At 31.7% G+C, this 17577-nt stretch overlaps 1 protein-coding gene across 10 annotated transcripts in view; it reads right to left on the bottom strand.

The window, feature by feature from the left end:
• Window positions 1-17577, bottom strand: part of TTLL4A (Tubulin tyrosine ligase-like 4A) — a 673269-nt gene that overhangs the window by 533145 nt on the left and 122547 nt on the right. The window lies entirely within an intron of this gene.

The raw sequence follows: 17577 nt of genomic DNA, 5'->3' as shown, positions 1-17577 counted from the left end.
ATGCTGCTCTCAAGGCGAAAACACATGCTTTTTTTCAAATGTCTATTCTCTTGGTTCCGAATGTCCATTCTCTTTATTCAAATTAAATAATTTTTAGACTTAAGCATATCAAATTGTTGGCCTTATCATAAAACAGTTTTCCGAAACAACATACAAGCAGTTTCGCAAAAATTTCTCTCTTTGGATTCTTTTGCTGTGTTATGTTCATATCTTTCGTCAACTCTCCCGGTTTCCATCTCTATTTCTTTCTCTATACTCTCTCTGTCGCTTTGGATAAAATATCACAACATATGTATGTTTAGTCGAAATTTGTAAATTTATATATGTTTGCATTCACACATATAATTTTTATGAAACATTTATGCCCCAAACATAATATATTTTAACATATTAACATAGATGTCCCAAAAATTTAGTGTTAGTTTAGGAACATTACATGTTTGCACTTAAATATATTGTGTTTTAAAATTGTGCCCGAAACACACTTTGTTTATATCGGAATAGATTTTGTAGAAGTCTATCAAATTCTGTCCAGATCGAGTGATATTTAAATGAATGTATTTGGGACAAACCTTTATATATAGCCCTCAACACATTTGACGGATGTGATATGGTATCGAAAATTTAGATCTACAAGGTGGTGCAGGGTATAATCTAGTCGGCCCAGCCCGACTTTAGACTTTCCTTACTTGTTATAGTTGGAATCATGTTGTTATGGTATACGGAGAGATTGTTAAAAAAATATAGTAAAATAATATAATAAATAACAAATAAAATATATAAAATATTTGTTATTTTAAATTAGTGAGAAAAATGTTCGTTTTGTTTTGAAAATTATTAAACATAACTAACAAACAATAAGTCTATCAATGTTCGTGATGGTATATAAAGAAAGAAAACATTAACAGAATAACAACCCCTTCCTTCGTCCTCTTTTTGGTATCTTCAGTTATCAGGTAACATTCACTGACGATAACCTTTTGTGATAAAATTGGTGTTTAATTTTTATATTTATAGGTATTGAAATTGTAAAAGGAGGACAAAATGCCGAAATAAATTCATACAAACAAAGGAAAAGAGAAATGTTTGTATGAATTTATTTCGGCATAAGCCGGCTTATATATAAACCTTTTTTCGGAAGGTTCATGTGTGGTTCACCATGGGTTTAGTGAACTGCCTGAATTTATTCTGATAATTGGTTGATAGTTTTGTTGCAAGTACACGGACGAAAAAGACTGTTTGTCATATGTTTGGGTATAAACATTATATGTTTGGAACTCAAATTTTTAAACACAATATTTTTGAGTGCAAACATATAATGTTCATAAACTAGCATAATATGTTTGGGACATATATGTTAATATGTTAGAACATATTATGTTTGGGACATAAAATGTTTGTAAATATAATATGCTTGGATGCAAACATATATTAATTTTGAAAACGCCCATAGACATATATGTGTTTACAAAGAGAGACAAAGTGTATGCTGGAAGTAAAATAATGAAAGTAACCAATTGGCGCATTACAAATATATATACACAAAGAAAATTTCATTAAATATAGGAAAAATACTATGCGTGAAATAAACAAGTATAAATTTACATATTATGAGTAAACATACATATGTTGTGATATAAGACTTCGCCAAAAATTGTATATACTTAAGTAAAATATTAAAATGAGTATTCGGAGAGAAAATTCATTCGGAACCAAGATAAAATATATTTGAAAAAAAAGAGCATGAGTTTTGTTTATCATTTTCGCATTACGGGCACAATTTTTTTGTTTCGTCAAAACAAATCGGAACGTAGGACGAGTAAGTCAAAATATTCAAACAAAGGTAATTAAAGGGATCTTCATAAAAACTAACGAAAGGGCACTATACACTGAACAAAAAGCATGACCGGTTCCAAAGATTGTGTCTCCACTTTAACAATTTTGGTATTGATTCCGAACCAAAGAAGCGGAGAATACAAGTAAGGATGCTTTTAAGACACAATTCTTTTTAAATGGGGTTTTGTGTACTTGACTCTACGAAGCACATTTCAATTTTTCGCTTTTTCAGCTTTTTTTCATATGTTATAAAATGTCCGTTAAAAACAAGACTTCCAGTAGAAATGATGCTATGTTTCAAGTAAAAAATGTCTTTAAAATAAGGTATTGTTACGAATTTGATATTTCTAGATTTAAGTTTATTTAAATTAGTTTCCGTTAATTTAAATTTCGAATTGTAACGATAAAATTACGTCATAACTTGATAGAGTCATCTCTTTAGTTTCTAGTACTTTTCTAGACATCTTTTGTGTTCTTAGTTTTCCAATCGTTCATTGTAAAAGTAACACCTTTTGTTTTACTGTTATAATTATCGGTAATATGACCAGAATGCACTAGCCAAGATAAGCATAAGCCTAAAAGTATGTGTGCCATATCACCTGTAAAATAACGCCCTATCGAAAGTTCTAGATAGCTGAGACAATGAACATAAGTCGATAAATATGTGCAATGTCGCCGTGCGACATCTACAAGGTAGTAGCTTAATCTCGAAGGTTGTAGGCCAATTAGCGAGAACATTCGAAATCGTCATATCTCGGTATATAAATCCCTAGCGGAGAGAGCAGTCAAGTCAGTCGTAAGCTAAAGTTTATACAGTACACATCATAGAGCAAATAAGTGAAACCAATCAGTTAAACAAATAAATTGTAGATTGTCGTTATTTGAAAAGAAATGTGTTTTAATTATCGGGTAATTAAATACGCCTCAATATAAAAACGTAACAGTATTGCAAAACATATCCTATTTTTTAATGATTTTTGCCTTGTAGTCAATATGCAAAAATGCAATAAATTTAAAGACAGTTTCATCAATTTTAAATAATTTTTCTGAATTGTTAAAGTCAAGTTGACCTTAGTCCAAAAATTTGTTCTTTCATGTTATGATACCCATTTTTAAGTCAAATCACTTAATTATATCGACAACACGACTTCATTGAAAGTATCGACCTTTGAACATGGAAAAAAACGTCTTCTAAGCTAAGCAAAAGTTGTATTCTTATTTTAAGGACTCTTTGGCCTCACGACAATATTTTTTCAGTGCACTCTTTTTAGAGTTGTGAAAGTAAAATGAAAACAGGGGGAAACAGTGAAAAATTAAACCGTAAGATCTATAAAAACAAAGATTAGTTCCTCTTTATTAATGAGTAGTCCAAGAGAAGTTGACGGATTTTTTCGAAAATACAAGCGGACATTGAGTTCGAGTTTTGACGCTAAAATTAATTCTCATTTTAGAGGCAAAACCAGAATAACATTACAACTTTTTCCGGTAAATTGTATTATAAAATGGTGGGGAAAGATCCAAAGCAACAAAAGTTTTTTTTTCTTTATAAGAAATTATTAAAGAAAAGTAAAAGGGTAAACATGGCCATTTTAACGCGATAATGCCAATTTATACCGGCCTTAAGAATTAAATTAAGTACAAAATTATTCGTTAATAAAAATTCATATTTATTTGTATTTCTAAATTAATGGTGTTACATGCTAGCAAACAATTGTTCACACCAAAATAAATTTATGGGCTGTTTTAAAATTAATGTTTAGAATTTAAATATAATGTGCTTTCGAATGGTTATCGTTAACCTTAGGATTCGATGGAAAAATATTTATATATACTCGACTTCACGTTCTTCTTTTGTAAGAGTTTTTGAATTTCTTCAAAAATTTTAAACATGTATACAAAAACCTTTATTTGTTACACAATTTTTATTGTTGCAATAAAAAAATAATATTTGATTTGAACTCAGTACATTTCGTTTATATCAAGCACTTTTCTTTTCTGACTTTAAGTCTATTATAAAACACACTTTACAATTTCGTAGTAAAAATTTAATATAATAGTATGTAATGCTGAACACCTTTTCGGGAACTTCCGAACGAATCTGGAATATATGTTAAAAATATATTTAAAAAAAATGGTGTTGGTCGAAGCAGGGATCGAACCCATGACCCCTGTCACGCAAGGCAGACGACCAACCACTGCTCCACGCTGCCAACAAATGTATGTTTAACAATGTTATGTTGTTAAACAATGTTATGTTTGCATCGGCTCGTGGGCGCCGCAAGCTATGCTATATAAATATAACTTATAACGATAATTATCTCTTGATGACCATAACAGATACGTAGGCCAGTGGTTAGTGTGCTGGTTTACAAACTGTGTGGTCCGCTGTTCGAATCCCCATCCGGCAAAAGGTAAAATTGAAAACAAAATTATAAAATTTAATAATTTCTTCTACAATGTTTGTATTACAGAAAAAGGTGCTAAGAACTAAAAAAAACTCATGAAAGTGAAAAAAATGTGAGGCAATATACAATTAGGCAGAAAAAAAAATTTTGAGCACAATATTCTTTGGGAGAAAATTCTCCTCAGCATATAATATTTTTGGGTCCAAAATGCCTCCAAACATATTATATATTCACATAATAACATATAGTTTTTTGGAAGACAACATTATTGAATTTGGATGGAAAAATACAAAATGTTTGGAACTTAGACTACCCAAATATATTATATTGTTTTGACCAATATGCTTTCAAACATTATTTGGCTTTGCCCAAATAAATTTGACAAACATTCTTTTCCTCTGTTGATTAAGCTACTCTTGTAGTTTAGTCAACACAATGGTTTTAAAGCTGAGATCAAAACAACAAAAAATTATCTTAATTTTCTAAAATTAACCAACATTTTTCTTCCTGGTTGGTTCACTGTTTTTTCAGTAGGAATTGCCAGTAAGAAATTGCTATACGCTTTCAAGTTCAATTTTCGTAATAAAATATTTTCTCATACAAAAAAATCTTATAGTAAGTTGCATTTATTATTTAGAAAATACTTTACATTTCACAAGCAGTTTTATAGTATGACAAAAGAATTTTTAACTACCATTTAAGAAAATTTTTAAAGAAATTTCCATCATATTTTGTAGGCCATAAACTAATCGATTGCTACTTAAAATTTATAAAATTTCCTTTTGAGTACTTAATTTTCGTTGAAGATACGAAAAATTAACTAAAATTCGGGGAAATGCTTGTAATAAATTATAATGAAAATTTGCTTAAATTATAGAGACACTTATTGTGTGTAGAACTAAAAAACAAATTACGGATAGAGGAACAGTATATTTTTGTTATTGTTGATTTTAAATTGATTTACATGAACTGAAAAAAGCAAGCCCGGTTCCAAAGATTTTGTCTTTACACTAATGATTTTGGTATTGATTCCGGGCCAAAGAAGCGGAGAATTGAAGTAAGGATACTTTTAAGACAGAATTCTTTTAAAATTAAGTTTTGCGTACTTTTTCATAACAGAAAACCCAGAAAGTTTTTATAAAGTTTATATACTGTTGTTGTTTAATAGTTGACCTTTAAACTGTTAATTATATTTTTTAGTTTGGCTTGAGGTCATGTAAATAAAAACAGATGTTGTTTTATTGAGTTCTAATTTTTATTTGAAAATATCCAATATTTTGAGACATCTCCGATGCTCGTCTTCAGGGAAATTACTTTAAACAAAAAGAAAAAAAAAACATTTAACACATTAATTAACAAAATATATATCAATACTTGAAAAACACGGATAATTACATTTAAATTGAAAAAAAAACAGTGAACTTGTTCAGAAGAGAGAATATTTACAACTAAAAGCTCATTTGTCTTTCTATATTTTTGTACAATATTTCTATAAATATGTGCACAATGGTCCGTATCAGTCTTAAAATTCATCCGTATTTCTGCAGGTACATTTATAATATGTAGCATCTCCAGTGTAAATCTCCTTTTACAATTGTTTCTTGCGTCAAAATATCTACGTCCTTAAGGTTTGGTTTGTGTCCTGTTAAAGAGCAATGTGCTGCAAGTGCCGTCTTTTGCTCCAAGGGCTTATCAGTGGCTTTCTGATCAGATTTATGCCCTGAGAGTCTAGTTTTTAATTTGGTTTTCGTTGTACCAACATATATTTTTTGGCAAGTATCCGAATCATTTCCATTGCATTTGATCTTATATACTACGTTTGACTTGTCTTCTTTCTTAATTTTGGATTTTGTCTTGCTGAAGAATTGATTTACTGTATTATGAGTCCTTTGTGCAATTTGAAAATTGTCCTTATTAAACATGTTTGATGATTTGAATCTTTCCGAAAATTGGGGCACATATGTCAAGGGTTTATAAATTTTGGGTTCAATTTCGTCATTTTTGATATGTTGTCGTTCTTTTACATGTTGAATTAGGTCGTCAACCGTTTTATTCGGGAAATCATTTAATCGCAGTATTGTCCTTATCTTATCCTCGTTGTCCTTATGGAATATTTTGTCGCTAATATCGTGTACTCTTGAAATTTATCAATCGTCCTGTGGCTGTTGGCTTTTGATACCAGTTGATTTTTATTCCATTTTTGTGCCTTAGAATTATAGTATCTAAGTATGGTAACTTGTTGTCCTCTTCTGTTTCATCGTAAATTGAATTTGTCTATCAAAGGCGTTTAGAGGTGATAACGTAGCCTGAACGTCATTTTTATTCAAAATACAGAACAGATCGTCTACATATTTTGTCATTATTTTTGGTTTTATAGTCAATTTTTCCATCACTGAGTCTAAGAGTACTTCCATTACAATGTCGGCAATAATCGGTGAATCTGGTGATCCCATCGGCATTCCTTTACGTTGTTCATACACCTTGTCATCACATACACCTTGTCATCCTTGATACAAAAAGTTAACATTTCTATGAAGACATACATCGGTATCATTGTGTAGTCTTTTATTTCGTCCCATTTTTTCTTTTATAGTCTTTATCGCCAAATTTACTGGAATGCTTGGAAAAAGATATATTACGTCGAACGAAATCATTGTTTCATTGTCCTCAATCTTAATGTTGCTGGTTTTATTCTTAAATTCAATTGCGTCCAGTTGAGTGCATACAAACATTAGATAGTAAAGAAGAGCAAGAGAACTCGAGAATACGTTTAGTTTCTCTTATAGATGACCACATACAAAAGAATAAACCAAATAAAAAAGAGAAATTTATACTTGACACAGTGGGGGAGACACAAAAATATCTAAAGGAAAACAGAGATTTACTTATTCTAACGGCTGATAAAGGGGGAAAACCCGTAGCGATGTATAAGGAAGATTATGAAATAAAGATAAAAAAGTATTCTACGAGATATATGTAAGTTAAGGTATGCTACCCCATACCTGTAATATTATTTTGTATGTTTGATTTTTAAACGCGCTGTTATTAAGCGCTGAATCAACGGCCAGCCAACTTGTAAACCGATACTCTATATATCGCGAGGGCATGGAAACACAATTTAGCTGACGTTGCGTCTATGATAATATTGAAAAATAAATGAAAAGTGATGGTTGTAGACTTTAAGTTTTAGTTTAAGTCTAGCAGTCTTAAGCATTAGATACAAAATTAATAAATAAATTAAATAAAAACTAAAATAATTTTTTTTTCTTTCATACATTAGACATTAATTGGGGGCTCAACCGGGATGATGCCCTATCGTTGGAAAAATATCCTCAAAATGTAAAAGTAAGGATAACGGTAGCGGTAACAAAAATAAGGATTCCTTATCGTTGAAAAATATCCTGAAAATGTAAAAGTACGGATAACGGTAGTGGTAACAAAAAATAAGTATCTTTACAAAAAGTGAAAAAAGTGAAAAATTGTAAGAACAATATCGTGAAAATTTAAAAGTAAGGATAACCATAGTGGTAATAAAAAATAAGTATCCTTACAAAAAGGAGAAAAAAGAAGTGAACAATTGTAAAAAGAAAAATTATCCCTTCAAAAAAAAACTTGAAATAACGTATTAAAAAAAAAACAACACGAAATAAACTGTGTAACCAGAAATAAACTCCTATATAAAAAGAAGTGACTATAAGTGAATTATCCTGTAAAAAAAAAACAATAAAAGCAAAACCCAAAAATTGTGCGGTGGAATGGAAAGAATAAAATAATAATAAAGAACTTCAAGAGTTACTCTAAGTAAGGAAATTGCAATGAAGTGCCAATAACAACTTGTAGTGAGGACAACTACATTGAGAACTTTGTTGGAGAATAATTGCCAGAACATCACTTCCCAGGAGAGCTACAATTATTGAATGTAAGCAGATTATTTTTATATTTAATTTAGATTTTGAAGATCCTGTTGTAATTTATTTTAAAATTGTTCTTTAATTTAAATTTGTTTGTGAATTACGTAAAAATGTGTACTTTAACGAAAAAAAAACTAATTTTATGTTTTAATTAAATGTTTTAAGTTACTTGAATATTAAGATAAGGATTGCGATTGAGTTCCTAAATAAATGACTCTTTTCAATCTGGATTCAGAAATTAATAACTTATCCAACTTGTTCAGTTCTTTGACTACAGAGACAATGGCAACGTCTGACCAAATAGAAGCTTTAATCAAAGCACAAACAAATCCTTTGCTAGCCAAAATTGAGGAGTTTAGCAAAAGTTTAGGGCAACTAACATCGTCCGACATAGTTAGTGAGTTTCAAAAGAAAAAAATTAACAATGCGTTCCGTTGTGACGAACCATTAGATGTCGCAAAGTCTATACCAACATTTGATGGTATACATTCGTATGTCAGCTGGCGTGAGGCCGCAACTCATTCTATGAATTTGTACACCAGAGGTAGTAAACGGTACTATTCTGCCTTGACAATACTTCGAAATAAGATAATAGATGAAGCTAATGACACACTAGCGAATCACGGGACTGTACTAAATTTTGACGCAATTATTAGCCGATTAGATTTTGCATACGCAGACAAAAGACCCTTACACCTTATTGAACAAGAACTTAGCATCATGAGACAAGGACCACAACCACTAATAACTTACTATAATGAAGTAAATAAAAAATTAACTGACTTGATTAACAAAACGATAATGACCCACGGAACGAACTCCGAACTAACTAGGGAACTGAACAACAGGAACAGACAATACGCGCTCAGGGTATTTGTAACAGGTTTGAATTCCCCCTTAAATGATATTTCATTTTCCGTCTCACCAAATAGTTTGCCTGATGCATTGGCAAAAGCTCAAGAACTAGAAGCTAATAAAACTCGTGCAAATTTCGCGCTTCAGTTCAGTAAACCCCATTTTAACCATTTTAAGATACAAAATAATTTACGTTTTCCGAATCATGGTCGAAAGAATCAAAATTTTCAATTTAACAATCGCCAATCAGAGCAAAAATCTGAACCCATGGAAATAGGTAGTTCAGTAAATATCGAAATAGAAATCCAAAATATAATCGTAACAATGAAACACACCAAAAGCAAGAAAGACCTTTTAACTATAAAAATAGATTCCCACAAAGACAACAAAATCATTTTAATGTGAATACAATTAAAAGACCAATAAGCAATATTGCTCAAAATAGCTTTCAACCAAAATACAAGGCACAAAGAATAAATAACCTTCATGAGGAATCTTTTTTAGAAGTAGGTCGGGATTGCCCTACATCTATAGGACGGAACCTCCGAATTTTAATTGACAGCGGCGCAAGAAGCTGCTATTGCAAACCTGGAGTTTTAACAAACATACAGGACCTAGTTATTAAGAAGAGGGTAAAAACCATTAATGGTTTTACCATCATTGAACATTTTTATGATGCGATAACATTTGGTTTTAAAGAGCGATTCTATGAAATATCAAACTTAGAAGCTGATATTCTTATAGGTTATTATTTTATGAAAAGGGCTAACATTATATTGGATTTCAAAAAGGAATTTTTATTTGTGGTGAACACCGTGAAAAAATTATAAATTGTGAACCAAGTGCAAGCGAAAATTTAAGTGAAAATACAAGCGAAAATTATTTTTCTAATGAAAATTATATAAATAAGTTGCAAAGTGAAAACCTTTTCGATGAATGAAAAGAATCAATAAACGTTTTAAGAAGGAACGTTATACGTTATATAGAAAAACTTCATTCAAGTATAGATATGAATTTGCTATTTAGAACAGATATTAGAGCGGAGATCAGAACAATTGCTGAAGCGCCAATATGGAGCAATATCCTTATCCACTTTCCGCTAATAGTTTTGTTAATAATGAAGTAAAACGGTTACTAGAGGACGGTATTATTCGTCCAAGTAAAAGTCCTTATAATTCCCCGATATGGGTTGTTGAGTTATGAACTTAAGTCTTCATTAAGTTTTTATATTTTATCAAAGCATGCCATGACTTTGAATGTATATAGCATTTGAACTAACATTTTCATATTACTATTTAAATATACTTTATTATTTTGACTTTCTTATTAAGTATCAGTAGGCTATGCTTATGTTTAATATTTAGTTATACATTTTATGAAAATAAAGAATAAGACAGTTGTTGTCAATTATACTACATGGCGCAGTCGTAAAAACAAAATTTTAACGAATTTACCTACGTGAACATATACATACATACAAAATGGACTCTCTTAAAGCTGTTGGTGACTTGAAACTTTCGGGAAATCAGAAAAAGAATTGGAAAATTTTCAAGGAAGATTTTGAAGATTTCATTGTGGCGAGAAATGTAAAATTAAGCGAAGCATCAAAATTGGCATTGCTAAGAAATCAAATTGGACCAGATGGCAAGGAAATAATAAGAAATTTGGAATTATCCGATGAAGATCGAAAGAGTTACGAGAAAGTTATAAATGCGCTAGACAATTTATTTGGGTCACACACAAATATCTTATATGAAAGATTTGTATTTTACAACAGAAATCAAATGGAACATGAACCAGTTGAAAGCTTTATTAAAGAAATCCGAGAGTTAGCAAGCAGCTGTGAGTTTTCAAATGTATGCGAAATGGTTAGAGACCGTATAGTTTTGGGCGTTTCTGATAAAAAGCTTCAAGAAAAATTGTTGAAAATGGAGAACATAACAATGGAACAAGCAACACTTGAATGCAAAATATTTGAGAAACAGAAGGAGCAAGTCCGGGCCGTTCAAGAGACGAAGAAAATTGTGGATGAAGTTAAAGAACATTCTGGAATAACAGACAACAATGATGATGCTTGTATTGATAAGTTATACACTAAGGCTCCAGGTAAAGATAGCACTACAAAATATAGGACAAATAGACAGTGTAATAAGTGTTTTAAGATTCATCGTAAAGATAATTGTCCGGCTTTTGGAAAGAAGTGTCATAAATGTAAGAAATTGAATCATTTTTCTGTGGCATGTAAGTCTAGAGCAGTAAAGGTGAATACTCTAAGCTATGGTGAAGAGGATTCGGATACAAATAGTGAATTTGCTTTAACCTACAGCATTAAATCTAGTAGTAAGAAAGACGTTTGGATGCATGAAGTTATGGTTTTAAATACGCCTGTGAAATTTAAATTAGATACCGGTTCCGATGCGAACATAATTCCTTTTTATATTCTTCGACAAATAATTAAAAATCCTTCGTTAAAGCCTACAAAAACTATGTTGACTTCATATAGTGGTCATAAGATATGTCCCATTGGAGAAATAGTTCTGCCTTGTGTTGCAAAAGATAATTTGAGAGAAGAACTTTTTCTTATAGTTAAAGATGGATATAGGCCTATACTTGGAAGAGACTCATGTGTCAACTTGGGTCTAATCAAGCGAATTTGGAATATGGAAAAGACTGAATGACTAGACGGGTTAATAAATAAGTACAGGGACGTTTTCGAAGGAATTGGCAGATTCAAAGATGAATATAAAATTGAAATTAGTACTCATGCAGTTCCAGTTGCTCATCCACCCAGAAGAATTCCATTTAAGATTAGGGATAAATTAAAGAGAAAATTAGACGAAATGGAACTAGGGAAAATTATAGAAAAGTCTTCAAGACCACAGGCATGGGTGAATCATTTAGTGATCCGAGAAAAGAAAGATGGTAGTCTTCGTTTGTGCTTGGATCCACGTGAACTTAATAAGCATGTTCTTCCAGATCACTATCAGATACCCACATTTGAAGAAATTACATCAAGTTTAGTTGAATATGAATACTTTTCAGTTTTTGATTTAAAAGACGGATTTTGGCATGTTCCTTTGACTAATGAATCCAGCGATTTAGTTACTTTTAGTACACCGTTCGGATGCTACAGGTTCAAACGCCTTCCGTTTGGGCTTGTAACAGCATCTGAGGTCTTTCAGCGCTATAATTATAACACATTTGGGGACCTTCCAGGAGTTAGCATTTACATTGATGATATTATTATAGGTGGTAAAACAATTGAGGAGCATGATAGAAATGTAGAGATGTTTTTGAAAAGGGCTAGACAGTGCAATGTCAAATTGAATAGTAGGAAAATACAGTTTAGAGTGCAAGAAGTGCAATTTTTAGGCCACATTGTATCGGGTAGGGGTATTCAACCGGATCCAAAGAGAATTGAGGCAATACTGGGTCTTCAATGTCCAAAAAATAAGACTGAATTGCAATCCTTCCTTGGACTTGTTAATTATTTAAGAAAATTTATTCCGAATTTAGCAGACTTGACATCACATCTTCGTGAACTTCTGAAGAAGAATGTTGAATACCAGATTTTGGCAGCACATGCAGAATGTTTTGAAAATATAAAGAAGGCTGTATGTGGTTATGTCGTTCTTACCCCATTTAATGAGAATAGAGATATTGTTATTCAGACTGATGCATCAAAGGATGGTTTAGGTTGTTGTTTGTTTCAAGAGAATAGAATTATTTCGTTTGCCTCAAGGTCATTATCGACTACTGAAAGGCAGTATGCACAAATTGAAAAAGAGTTTTTGGCAATAGTATTTGCTTGCAAGAAATTTCATCAGTTTATATATGGTAAAAAAGTCATTATAAACACAGACCATAAACCTTTAGAGACTATATTTAAGAAAGACATAAACAAGATTGGTTCGACGAGACTCCAGAGATTGCGGTTGAAAATGTTTCCTTATAATGTTGAAGTAGTTTACAAACCAGGAAAGAGTATTGTTGTTGCTGATTATTTATCTAGAAATTTTATTGACACTGGGGATTTAGAGGAAGAACGAGGTGTTTCTGATATGGTCCATACCATCAATATAAATGACGAAGGATTAGAGGATCTACGAAAGGAAAGTAAAGACGACGAGTTGTTAAGCACTATAAGGGAATATGTACTTAATGGTTGGCCAGTGAAAGAAAAGTTGGCCGAATTCGTTAGAGCTTATTATAGTAAAAGAAATGATATTACTGTGGATGATGGTCTTGTTTTTTATAACGAAAGAATAATGGTTCCCCGTAATATGAAGTGCAGAATTTTAGATAAATTGCATGATAGTCACATGGGCATATCAAAGACAAGGAAAAGGGCATCTGAGTTATTCTTTTGGATGCATATGAATGAGGATATTGAAAGAATGATATTAAAATGTAGAAAATGTCAAGAGAATAGATCTTCCAACATAAAGGAACCGCTTATATCTCATGAAATTCCTGAAATGCCATTTATTAAAGTAGGTTGTGATATTTTGGAATATGCAGGGAAGTCATATCTTGTAATAGTTGATTACTATAGTAAATGGATTGAGTTACTCCAATTGAAGTCGAAGACTTCATCTGACGTTGTGGATGGTTGGATTCAAGTATTTTCTAGATTTGGTATTCCTAGGCTGGTTATAGCCGATAACATGCCATTTGGTTCATACGAGTGTCTGGAATTTGCCAAAAGATGGAATTTTAAAATAATCACAAGCAGCCCCAACTACCCACGGAGCAATGGCTTAGCCGAGAGGGCTGTAGGAATTTGTAAAGAAATGTTACGAAAATCGTATAACAAGGAAGATTTATATAACTCGTTGTTAGAATACCGAAATACCCCTGTGAAAGATTATAGATATTCACCAGCTCAGTTAATGTTACATAGGCGCATGAGGACTCGCATTCCAATTACAGATAGTTTAATAAGACCAGATAGTAGATATATATTCAACAATTATATAAGGGATGATATAGAAAAGAAAAAGTTAAACTCTCAAAAATATTATAACAGAACCTCACGGGAAAGAAGGATTTTGAATATTGGAGAAGATGTATTTTTCAAAAATGAGGGTTCTCGTGTGTGGGTTCCAGGGGTTGTCATTGGTCATCATGGAACTCCAAGATCGTATATAGTGAAGAGTTTGCTAGATGGGAAGATTTACAGAAGGAATTCCTATCATATAAAGGAAAGAAAATGTACTGATTGCCCTGAGGGTGAGAATGTGAATCCAACGTCTGACAGATATGATGTTGTAGGTCCAAGAAGATCTTCTCGTTTGCAAAAACTATACACTTAAATATTTATTATTAATTATGTAATGTCTCTGAATTAAATTTATGAATTTGCTCATTGAATGTTATTTTATATGTATATATATATAAATACATCTTAGCTTATATTTAATTGGCTATTGGTTGAATTCTTAAAAAGAGGGAGGTGTTGAGTTATGAACTTAAGTCTTCATTAAGTTTTTATATTTTATCAAAGCATGCCATGACTTTGAATGTATATAGCATTTGAACTAACATTTTCATATTACTATTTAAATATACTTTATTATTTTGACTTTCTTATTAAGTATCAGTAGGCTATGCTTATGTTTAATATTTAGTTATACATTTTATGAAAATAAAGAATAAGACAGTTGTTGTCAATTATACTACATGGGTAGTGCCAAAGAAAGGAACAAATGAAAACGGAACACCGAAATTGCGTATGGTAATAGATTATAAAAAACTAAATGAACAAACAGTTTGTGATAAGTATCCGATTCCAGACTGTAATGTCATATTGTCGAATTTAGGTACAGCAAAATATTTTTCTACCATAGATCTAGAATCAGGATTCCATCAGATTTTGATGAAAGAACAGGACATAGAGAAAACCGCTTTTTCCGTCAACACCGGAAATATGAGTTTATCAGATTACCCTTTGGGCTTAAAAAACAGTCCAAGTATTTTCCAACGCGCTATGGATGATATCCTGCGAGAATTTATAGGGAAAATATGTCATGTTTATATAGATGACATAATTGTTTACTCCTCATCTCTAAAGGAACATTTTGAACACTTGAACATAATTATAAATAAACTTAAGGAAACTAACATGAAAATCTCCTTGGAAAAATTGAAGTTTTATGAGAAGGAAGTAGAATTTTTAGGCTATGTAGTTGAGCAGACCGTAATAAAAAAAGATCCAAAGAAAATAGAAACAATAAATGAATATCCTTTACCGAAAACACTAAGGCCACTCCGCAGTTTCCTCCTTGGAATGATAGGATATTATCGAAAGTTTATTAAGAATTATGCGAACATAGCAAAACCGCTGACAAAATATTTATCTGGTGAAAATGGAAAGGTATCGCAACATATGTCAAAGAAAATTGAAATTAATATAGATGAACAAGGTGTGTTAACTTTTGAAAAATTAAAACAAAAATACTTTCCGAACAAGTAGAATTAGTGCAACCTGATTTTAATAAAACATTTGTCCTTACCACCGATGCCTCTAATGAAGCAGTAGGTGCTGTTCTTAGCCAAGACGGTAAACCGATTACATTTATATCAAAAACTTTAAATTCAACCGAACGGAACTATGCGACTAATGAAAAAGGGCTTTATGCCATTGTTTGGGCTTTAAAGAATTTAAGAAATTATTTACATGGTAGTTCAAATATAGAAATTCATACAGATCACCAACCGTTAACTTTTGCCGTGTCCACTCGAAATCCCAATGCAAAAATAAAAAGATGGCGTTCCTTTATTGAAGAATTTTCGCCAAAAATGATTTATAAACCAGGTGTTACCAACGTGGTAGCCGACGCTCTTTCGCGACAATATTTAAATATTATTTCGGACGAAGACTCTTTGCAGGACACTTAACATTCTACAGAAAGTAGTGATAATTTTAACATCCCCGAAACATCAAAACCTTTAAATGAATTTAAGCAACAAATTTTGCTAAGCAAGTCAAATTTTTCATTATATCAAATGATAGCAAACTTCGGAAGGACTCGTCATATTATTGAATACGATACTAGGGAAAATCTAAAATCCATTCTTTTGCAATATATCAATCCAAATTCAGTGACAGCGAGCCACCGTGGTGCAATGGTTAGCATGCCCGCCTTGCATACACAATGTCGTGGGTTCGATTCCTGCTTCGACCAAACACCAAAAAGTTTTTCAGCGGTGGATTATCCCACCTCAGTAATGCTGGTGACATTTCTGAGCGTTTCAAAGCTTCTCTAAGTGATTTCACTGCAATATGGAACGCCGTTCGGACTCGGCTATAAAAAGGAGGTCCCTTGCCTTTGAGCTTAACATGGAATCGGGCAGCACTCAGTGATAAGAGTGAGGTTCACCAATGTGGTATCACAATGGACTGAATAGTCTAAGTGAGCCTGATACATCGGGCTGCCACATAACCTAACCTAACCTAACCTAGTGACAACGATACACTGTGTACCGGAAGATTTATATGATTTTAAAGAAACTGTAAAGCGGGTATTTTCAAATAAATTTGTATTTACCCGCATATTTCCTATTGATGTAATAAATGAAGATGACCAACAAAGCATAATAAAGGAAACACATTCGCGATCTCATCGTAGTTGTAAAGAAAATCATAAACAAGTATATAAACAGTACTATTGGCCAAAAATGGCAGACCACTTTAAGGAATATATCAGACATTGTTCTATATGTAATAAAAATAAATATAATAGACATCCACAGAAAGTTCCAATTGGAGAGGCTCCAATTCCTAACAAGGAGGGGGAGTACCTTAATGTTGATATTTTTTATGCAGAAGGATTAAAATTTCTAACTTGTATTGATTCGTATTCGAAATTTTTAATAATTAAGGATATTGAAGATAAAACTAACCTAGGAGTAAAACTTTTAGTATTACTACAGGGCTTTCCAAATGCTAAAAAAATAACACTTGACAACGAACCAGGCTTTTGTAATCCGCAGTTTAAATCTTTATTGCACAGATTAGGTATTGAACTATATTATTGCACACCTCGCCATAGTACAACCAATGGACAAGTAGAAAGAGTCCATTCTACCTTAATAGAAATAGCTAGATGTATCAAGGACGAATTTCACTTATTGGGAGATAAAGAAACATTCTATAGAGCAGCTCAACAATACAATAAAACCATCCATTCGGTCAAACAAAATAAACCCACAGATATATTTTTTAATAAGATAGAACACAATTTAGTAGAAATTCTAAAAAAGGCTCAAGAAAAAATGTTGTTACGAAACAATGATAATCAAATAAATACTTATCAACCAGGTGAAACGGTTTACGAGAAAACGAAGAAACAAGTTATTACCACGATTTAAAAAGCAAATAGTTAAGGAAGATTTAGGTAATAAAATTAGAATTAAATATCGCGACAGAATAATTCATAAAGACAATATTGAAACATAATCAAATATTTAAAAATATTTGTTTTTTTTTCAGAACATGGCTTCTATGATACTACTGCTTATATTTTTCACAATTTGTAAAGCTGAAGTGCAAATACTAGACTACTCCA

This window comes from Haematobia irritans, chromosome 2 (assembly GCF_050003625.1).
Source record: "Haematobia irritans isolate KBUSLIRL chromosome 2, ASM5000362v1, whole genome shotgun sequence".
NCBI classification, from domain to species: domain Eukaryota; kingdom Metazoa; phylum Arthropoda; class Insecta; order Diptera; family Muscidae; genus Haematobia; species Haematobia irritans.
The sequence above is the reverse complement of the archived record's forward strand: the minus strand, read 5'-3'. Positions and strand labels throughout refer to the sequence as shown.